Below are 9,068 nucleotides of genomic sequence, written 5' to 3'. Positions count from 1 at the left end.
CAACTCGCTGTGTGGATGCAGTTTCATTAAATTGTTGTAGACATTTTTTCTGAAATATCTTCCTTATAACAGTTAGATCTAGGGTCAATCAGGATCAGCTGAAACCTAAAGATAACTGATTATTAATGGTGGGAAGTTGCTCTTTTCTATATCGACTAGAATGTGATCTGGACAGGGCACTTAGAAGGAAACACTGCAATCATTAGATAACATAGGGCATAGGAATTCCTCTAACAATTTCATTTAGAAACTAGAAAAATATTGATATTTGTGTTTGAAAGTTCTTCCCCAAAGGAAAATTTTCCATATCTCTTGATAAATTATAATGGATATTAACTTTCAGTATTAAAAATGCACATTGTACTTTGGATATGAATTTGTTTGGCTTCAGGTTCTTTTAAGTCTCTTTGATTAGCTGGAAAGACAGATCTCCCTGAGCTGTCCACCTCTTGTAAAAGTGAATATCTAGTCTGTCAATGTACACAGTACCTTTTTATGTGGTTGGTTTTGCAGATATTTTCTGATAGAGAAAAAGGGGATTCAGTTCAGAGTTTTGGAAACATGTGTTCATTATAGGCTATTCTTGCCCTTTTTCCACCTCTGTCCAGATATCATGCTGCTTTCCTCTGACTTCTCAGCCCTCATCTTGTTGCTCAGTGAGCCATAGTCATATCATCTGGCTATCACAGTTGTAATCCAACACTCCTTTTCAATCCCATTCTCTCTCCGTAAGTAATTCTAGCTACCCAGTCTTAATTACTCAGACAGTCTTTCCTTTGCACTCCGTTTTCATTCATCCTACTTTGGACCAAATTTTCTCCTCTCCTGAGCTTCTTGCTCCAGTCCCATTGTCTGGACAAACTGTCTATTTTATTTGTACCTCTTTATCAGGTCTATGCAATTTTCTCTCAGTTTAAGCACATTTTCACAATTTCTTGATTGCAGATTCATTATCTAGCTAGCACTAACATCTGTCAGTTCATCCCTTAGTTGAGTAGGTTTCTGTTACACAAATTCTGCCTAGCTCCTCTCCCTGGTATGGCTGCACAGTTTGCGTTCTAAAGCCATGGCGATGTTGAAGTTTCTAAAGGAATGGGCCACAGTGTTCGTTTTCTAACCAGTATATAAGTGATTGTTTGCTTATCCTAATCACTTCCATTTTCAAAAACAGCTGAACTAGTTTATCTGAGGACTACCTAAAAATTTTGGTCGCAAGATGACATCTAGAATATAAGATTTCAGGCCACCATTAGAATTGTTTAAAGAACCATATGATTAATGAGAGGTTTACCAAACTGTTAGCAATGTTTAGTTCCATCATCAAGTACACACATCTTGTTTTAGCCTCCAACAATGGAGTGTAACTACCCATAGACATTTAAAGCTTGACTTCCATGAAGCTTCTTTGGTGAAATTATTGAGATGTCTGATATGCATGTGCATAGGGTAGGATTATTTCTCTTTAACTTAAACTACTAAACCAGATGCAGAGTGTAAGCTAATATTGTAATGTACATCAGTAATCAGCAGAGAGAGAGTGTCTAGTAATTCATCCTGTTTACCCTAGACACCTACCTGAGGAAGGATCAGGTCACCCTCTAGCAAACTCTAAATTCAATCCACTGACTGTAGACGTAGCATTCATAAGACTGAATGCCTACATTATGGCAGCTAATAAAGTGTGATGAATTATACTCTGAGAATATAAGATGATAGATTTATGTTTATTGAAAGAGACTTTTTGTAACACTGAGCTATCTCTGAGTTATGACAATTACTAATAGTTTTAAATCATACATTCCAAGGCAATTTCTGTATTCAAAGATACATTATTCTGATGGCATAATTTAACAGAAGTATTTCATTTGCAAATGTTCTTTACCAAGGTACACAGTTTCTCCCGCTAAGGGATTCATATCTGCTAGATATTCTAGATATCGAAACTGCTGGGAGTGTGAAAGTGCCATTTAGCTGGAATAAATGAAATGTTGGGTATGCAAATGGATCATGGATGCTCATTTGTTCTGAGCCTTGCAGGAAGTTTGTCTATATTCAATATTGCACATACTTGGGGATGGCCCAGCATATAATATTTGTGTATTTGCTCATCTGTGCAACTAAAGATGTCACAAAAGCAGTCAAAAAGTTAAACTAGAGAGAGGGATAGTAACATATTATGAAAATCACAAAACAAATGGAAAATGCTCAGTCTTCACAATTCAGGGTTTTCTTGTGACATCAACTTATAGCTCTACAAAATACACACATTTGTTGCAATGGTTAGCCATGTGAGATTAGTCTTGTAATGTTGGCAGAATCTTTAAAGGCATGTAAGGAACTAGAGTAGTAGTGGTGGTTTCCCTCCTACTCTTTAACGGTTTGCAGATTTGCAGTCTGACCCTTTCAGACCAAGTACCTTGGCAACAAAAAACACTGTTAAGTCCTACACCAGTATTAATTTAAAAATGTTTGTACAGCATTTCATGCTAGCTATTCATCTAACTCTTCTTTAATTTTAGGTGCTCCTTATCATTGATATCAATGACACTTGTATGAGTACAAATACAAAACACTGATCATTTTGAAATGTGTGATATCAAATGCTTCTTCTTACAGAGAGGCATATTGCAATTCAAACACAAGGCATGTTTTACTTGCTTTTGAAAATACTTATAAATTGCTGTATGCAGAGTTCTGCTGTAATCACAACACAAACTGACATACTATTGCATTACAGCACAGCTACAGTCAAGAGTGTGGTCTTGTAAGACCAGAAAATTGAATCTATTTCAATATTTTTGAGGTTAATGACATTTTTCTGGACCCTGTTCTTTTGCCTATCACTCTTCTGTTTTGATGGACACAGACCAGTCCTAAAATGAAAACAACTATTTAGATGATTCTAACCAACTTAAGGAAGGAAGCTGGATATTAGTAGGAAAAAGAAAAGTGCAGGTGGTATGGGAACACTATGGCTGCTGTAGGGTCTCTGGTCAGAGGTAACCATTGAAAATCACATGAATATACCGCTATTGTCCTCACTGACTGCAATGACTGAAAATGACTAAAATAATTTCTGCCCAGACTCCTCTTAGTAGCTAAATCTAATCCACATTTTCACCATATTCAATCTCTCCTGTCAAGCTCCACTGCAAAATCATCCTTTCCTCTTTAGTGCCTTCCTAGCTTCCCTGCTTGCAGCCTAGGCTGTCACCACAGTCCTCTCAAAAACTTACTGTCTCCAGCTCTTCCCTAAACACTTACTGAGGGAGAAGCAGCGCAGTGCTGTAGCTGGTTGATGGTGGTGCAGACTGGTGAAGCATCAGTCTCACTGAGCAGACCACCCCTGAATTCACACAGATTCTATTCTTTCAGAAGGCTTCAGTTTGATTTTCTTTCCTCTGTGGATCCTGCTCCTTCTTACAGTCACTATGAACGTGTCACTACTGCTTGTTAACTATTACTAAATCAATAAATTGCATAGCAGCAGTAGAAAGAAGATGAAAAACTTACCAGGACTGGAAGGCTAGTAGGATGTAAAACTGTTAGGATACCATATTTACTCAAACACATCAGATTAAAAACCTACTTATAGATACTATTTATTTCTTTAGTTACTTTAGTGAAAATTAAACTTTTATTGCTCATTTGGACATGACAATAGAGAGCTTGAATAAAACATGACAGTGGTTAAAGACAAATATTGTCCCACTAAAAACTGTTTAGAAAGGTTGCCTAGGACACTTAGATAGATGAACTCATCCTGATTCTCTATGAGACTCCTGACACCACTCAGTTTTAGTGCACTGAAATTAATCGCTGACACCTGCCTACTACATCCATAGGTGCATGAGTCTTGATTGTTTCCTGCTCACTTGGTATTATGTGAAGAGTGACTCGCAAACTGTTGTAATATCCTTTGCATTGACCATAAATTAGGTTAGGGCACTAAAAAAAAGGTACAAAGCATACCCCAAGTGTTTTGAGATGTACTTTTAAGTATAAATAAATACTATATACATAAATATCCTGTGAAGGATATTCATTTTTATGGCTTATTTTTAAGTTTTAAATCCATAAGGATTTGCCTGGAAAACAGGTTAACACTGTGATGGATATAAAAGGAAAGGATTAATATGAAAAAATATTCAATGTAAATAGATTGTAAATCTGAGTCTACTATGTATGTCCAGATAGTGATGAACAATCCAGAACTGCTATCCTGATAAATCTCATATCTTATATTTTATAACCATATGTAAAAGAAATTTTAATAATTCTAAAGAAAGGAAATAAAAATGTTTGTATGTACTGTGAAGTTTGTGATACAGACTAACTAAACTAATAAAGCAGTTCAGTTTATGTTGCAGTCTGGGGCTAGTATTACCATTTGTACAGCAACTGAATTGACAAGGGGTTTGTTTGCGTTGGTACTCAGGTAGCACATATCTTTTGGTGCATAAGTTTGTATCACCTGAGAGGTAATCACAGAAGGCAAATAAGCTTTCTTCACCTGTCTTTCCCTTACGATCTGGCAAATGAATTTTGAAGCTTAAGGAATCAAAACCCACCTTTCAGTATTGCCATCAGTCAACACCGAGAAAGATGGCTGCTCTTGCTTTGTAAAGTTGAATCATTACTAAAGGCCCAAATGTAGGCTTCCTTCCACATATTTTGTGTTATTTTCCTCCACCTTGGTGCCTTTGGCTCCTCTTTTCCGGTTCAAGCTCCATTAATCCATTCACTTTTCTTAGCTTACCACCAACATACACATTATCCATCTGTTTTCACCGTATTCAATCTCTCCTGTCAAGCTCCACAGCAAAATCATCCTTTCCTTTTTAACGCCTTCCTAGATACCCGGCTCTAGCTTAACTGAACCCCAGGACCACAGTCTCAGATGACTTTTTGCCACTTTTAACTCATTCCTTATACCTCTCTCTTTTCTTGCCTTTACTACTGTTTCTGCTAGAATTTTGCTCTTTTTCCAAGAAAGCATAGGCAACACAAGTCATGACCTTCCTTTCTCAGCTTGGCATGCATCTCCATTTTGTCTCTCCTTTGGCAGATCTTGCACTGTTTTCTGTCATAGACACTGACATTTCTCCTTTGCTCTCTCTTCCAAATCCTGTCCACATGCTCCAGTGACCCTGTTCTATTCCAACTCCTCACGTCCTTTGTTCCCACACACAGCCTCGCTCTTACTCTTATCCTTAACCTCACACTCTACTTTGACTTTCCCCTCATGGTACAATTTGCTTCAGATGCTTCAGCCTTAGAAAACATCACCTTTGACCTTCCTTTCCTCTCCAAGTACAGCCTTAACTCCCTTCTCGATTTTGTGTTAGATTTATCAGGTAGCTTGTTTACAAGAAGAGTCAGTAATTCTTCTTCTCTCTTTCCAACACATACCCTCTCCAACAAAGCTTTTGCTCCCTGCCCTCTATGGCAACTGTTCTTGCCAGACACTGCGAAAACTTCTTTCTTGCCATTCTTGTTCTCATTGTCTTTGACACATCTTTCATGCAGCTTCCCATCCTTTTCTTTACCTAAGATTGTCTGCAACTTTAACATGATGCTGTCTTCTACTAGTCTTCCTTTCTGTTCATGCTTTTGTGACATCCTGTATAAATCCATCTCAGATTTCTTCCCCATGCAGGAAGGAGTTACAAAAAATCTCTTCCCTTCTTTCTTTATATTTATATTATTCATATAAGAAAATGAACTGCAGATGTTCAAAGACATACCTTCTCTAACCAAGACCATCTTTTTCATTCTTCAAGAAAGTCTGCTTTGTGGATTTCTACCTGTCTGTGGATCCCGGACTTCTTTGCAAGTTAAATAGTGTGCGGTGCCCATGCCCATGGCAGGCGGCTGGAACTAGATGGTCTTAAGGTCCTTTCCAACCCTAACTATTCTATGATTCTAAAAAGGCTAAGGAAGGCCCTTAATTATCTTCTGACACATACTCTCCAATAACACCCTCCTGGATCACTGTATCATACTTTCACATTCCTGAAGCTGGAGATATTATAAAAGTGCTTTTTTTCAATAACATATGTATTGCAGATCCTATCAGACTGTTCCTATGTTTTTGAAGGCTTTCAGCAAAACATTTTAAAGATTAATTTCTCTGCATCCTCTCAGTTATTCCCTTCATACACACATGCATGCACACAGAGCAAGTCCTTCTTCACTTCTATCTGTCTTATTGCGACACTGTTTTGTCCAACATTAATGAACACTGTTATGTCACACTTGGATTGTTGTCGCAAAGACCATCCCCCAGTTCAGGGACTTCATAATATTTCCTTTCTTTCTCGTCTCTCTCCTTGCTTGCTGCAGTATATATTATAGCAACCTGTGAACACTCTTCAATCTTTCCATACTCCACTATTTTTAATTTTTAATTGATTATTGGACTCTGATGCACAGTCAGTGTCAGGACTGGTTTTCCTCTTGTTCTGTTTTCAAATAAGCTTTTACCTCCAAGCTGCCTTTCCTGATTGCCTTAACATTTGCAAATACAACTTCCCTTCTACTAATTCCCCATTCCAGAAGTTCTCTTTTTTCTGTGATGCCTACAAAAAAGAGCTTGACCACAAATTTTATCATTTTATTACTAGAAATATCATACTGTTGTTAAAAATAACCATTAAGCTGGCAGGCATAGCGTAATCATCTCTCAATAGCCCTCTATGTCCATCTACCTGTAAGCATACACTTTTTCTTGTGTTACTGTAAAATTGTATGTTCTTTAGGGCAGGGACTAGCTCTCTCTTCTGTGTTTGCACATTGCTTAATACAATGATGTCCTGGTTCGTGACTCCTGGGTGGACAAGTAAATAATAATGATAATATCTCCACTCTTCCTTCTACAGAGCTCACCCACTGAGCTTACGGCCTAAATGAAACCCAGGGTGATTAATAATGCATCCTTTTACTGACTCTTACATGTTATTATTCTTGTCACCTGTCAGGATCCACTTTGAGGGAAATCTGTTGTTTTCTGATGAAAAAGAGAGTGAAAAAGAGGCAATTTCTTTTGCCCAAGTCTTCAGAAAAAAAAAAAAAAAAAGAATGAATCATAGTTAAAAAAAAACATGAAATAATGAAGCATACTATCCTGGAAGGTAGTCCCAGAAGTTGCTGGAGTTTTGAGGGACTCTTATAATAATTACTGAATGTTATGTTAGGAATACAACTTTCAGCCCTATTCTGGTATTAATTAATGCTTATTATTGTGTGGACATCAGCCCACTGAAAACTGGACTGAAAGACCATCAACTCATTTCACATAGGCCACTGAACCATAAGTAGATGATAATGAATTTTGGTTCCTACTCACATGGACCAGATTTAAAGCGCTGACCTAGAGGTGAGAAACTCTACATTTCATTACCATTCCCCTGAGTAATCCAGTTCTCAAATCACAGGATGAAAAGAAGGAGGGAAAAACCAAGCCTTCCTGGTGTGAGTTAAAGGTCTGCATGAACTTTGAATTTCAAAGTTTTTTCTCAATCATTAATTTAATTTAACTTAAGTAGACTTTAAAGTCTTTAATTTATGACTGATAATCTCAATAGTCAAAATAAAGAAATAGAAAAACAATTTCAAAAAGAATTGGAGGGTAGTTAATTCCTTTTGCTGCCATTCACCCATCCCCCTTCTTTTTTCCTTTGTCACAACCAGCCCAGTGAGAGAGATCAGATTAAATATGATTGCCTACTTTCTGCCTAGTTGACAGTTTACCTATAGTATTTCCAAAAATAAATGTTATGGCTGGTTTTGTACGAGTTTCAAACACGTGTTTGTCCTCTTAGTATTTTATTTGGGTCTTTTAGATTTTTTCTTCAATACTTTAAAGTTTTTGTAGTGAGGGAAAATAGCCTGCATAGTGAACTACACAAGTGGACCAGTTTGCATATGGATGCTTGAAAGATCCTGAGCCTGATCTTCTCTAGCAGTGGACTAACAGAAAAGTTATGGATAGCTCATAATGAACAAATGCACATTTCAGGTTTTGCTAAGTTGGTCTTAGGAAAATAAACTGTGGAAAGATTGCAAGCTGGTGCCATTGAAATGACAGCTAAAGAATAAACATAATGTGATCAAATTCATTCTTACTAAACTTTAGACCTTTTGCTGTAATTCTTTATATAAAAGTCTCCTTTTTTCCTTGACCATTAATACTGATAATTATATCTGTATTTCTTAAGAATATTATGAGTTGCCATTTCTGCATAGTAGCAGATTGAATTTATTCACCTTACGGATATATTATTATCACAGATAATAACTGCAGCATGATAATTATCATTAATTATTCATTTGGATTAAGAGGCAAATAGGCTTGCATTCAAGGGTCTTCCAGAGCAGTGTTCATTGTTCCAGGGCCCTGTGTGCCAGTGTGACTAATTCATACTCCTTTCAGTGCCACTGTTGACACCTGACCGGTCCCATATGTATTTATTTCAAAATATTATAAAAGGAATAAGTGCATCATTTCAGAACATAACCACTAAAATAGACATATGGTTCTTTTCTGCCCTGAGTGAGAATACGCAATTTTCTATTAGAGGATATGCTCACAGAGTATCTCTTCAGTAGATCTGTATGTATGCCCTATCTTTACATTCCTGTGTCATCCTACTTAAGCTTATATAAGCCAATATATTTACATAATAGCTTTTAGCACAAATAATAATGTGTGAAGCTGTACAATTTGTTGTTCACTAACATAGTATTTAGTCAAACTGATTTTAATCCATTCTGAGGCTGAATTAGGTTTAATGTACAAAGATCTTCACAGCACAAGGTTAGAAAAATTCAAGGCAAGGGAAAAAATTAGAAAGAAGGGGGGGAAGGCTGATGAAAAAGGGACAATAAATAATATAAATGCTAATTCCTCTATGTGGCTTTCACCCAATACTTATTAGCAAGCCTCTCTCTCATTCCCTCTCTAATCTTTGCTTCATATCTAAAAAAATGTCTTGAAGGTAGTAACACGATCATCTGAGGACCAACATGACAGCTCCAATATGCACAGAGTGATAAATGTCAGTCTG

This window comes from Lathamus discolor, chromosome 4 (assembly GCF_037157495.1).
Source record: "Lathamus discolor isolate bLatDis1 chromosome 4, bLatDis1.hap1, whole genome shotgun sequence".
Taxonomy (NCBI): Eukaryota; Metazoa; Chordata; class Aves; order Psittaciformes; family Psittacidae; genus Lathamus; species Lathamus discolor.
This window is presented reverse-complemented; position numbering follows the sequence as displayed.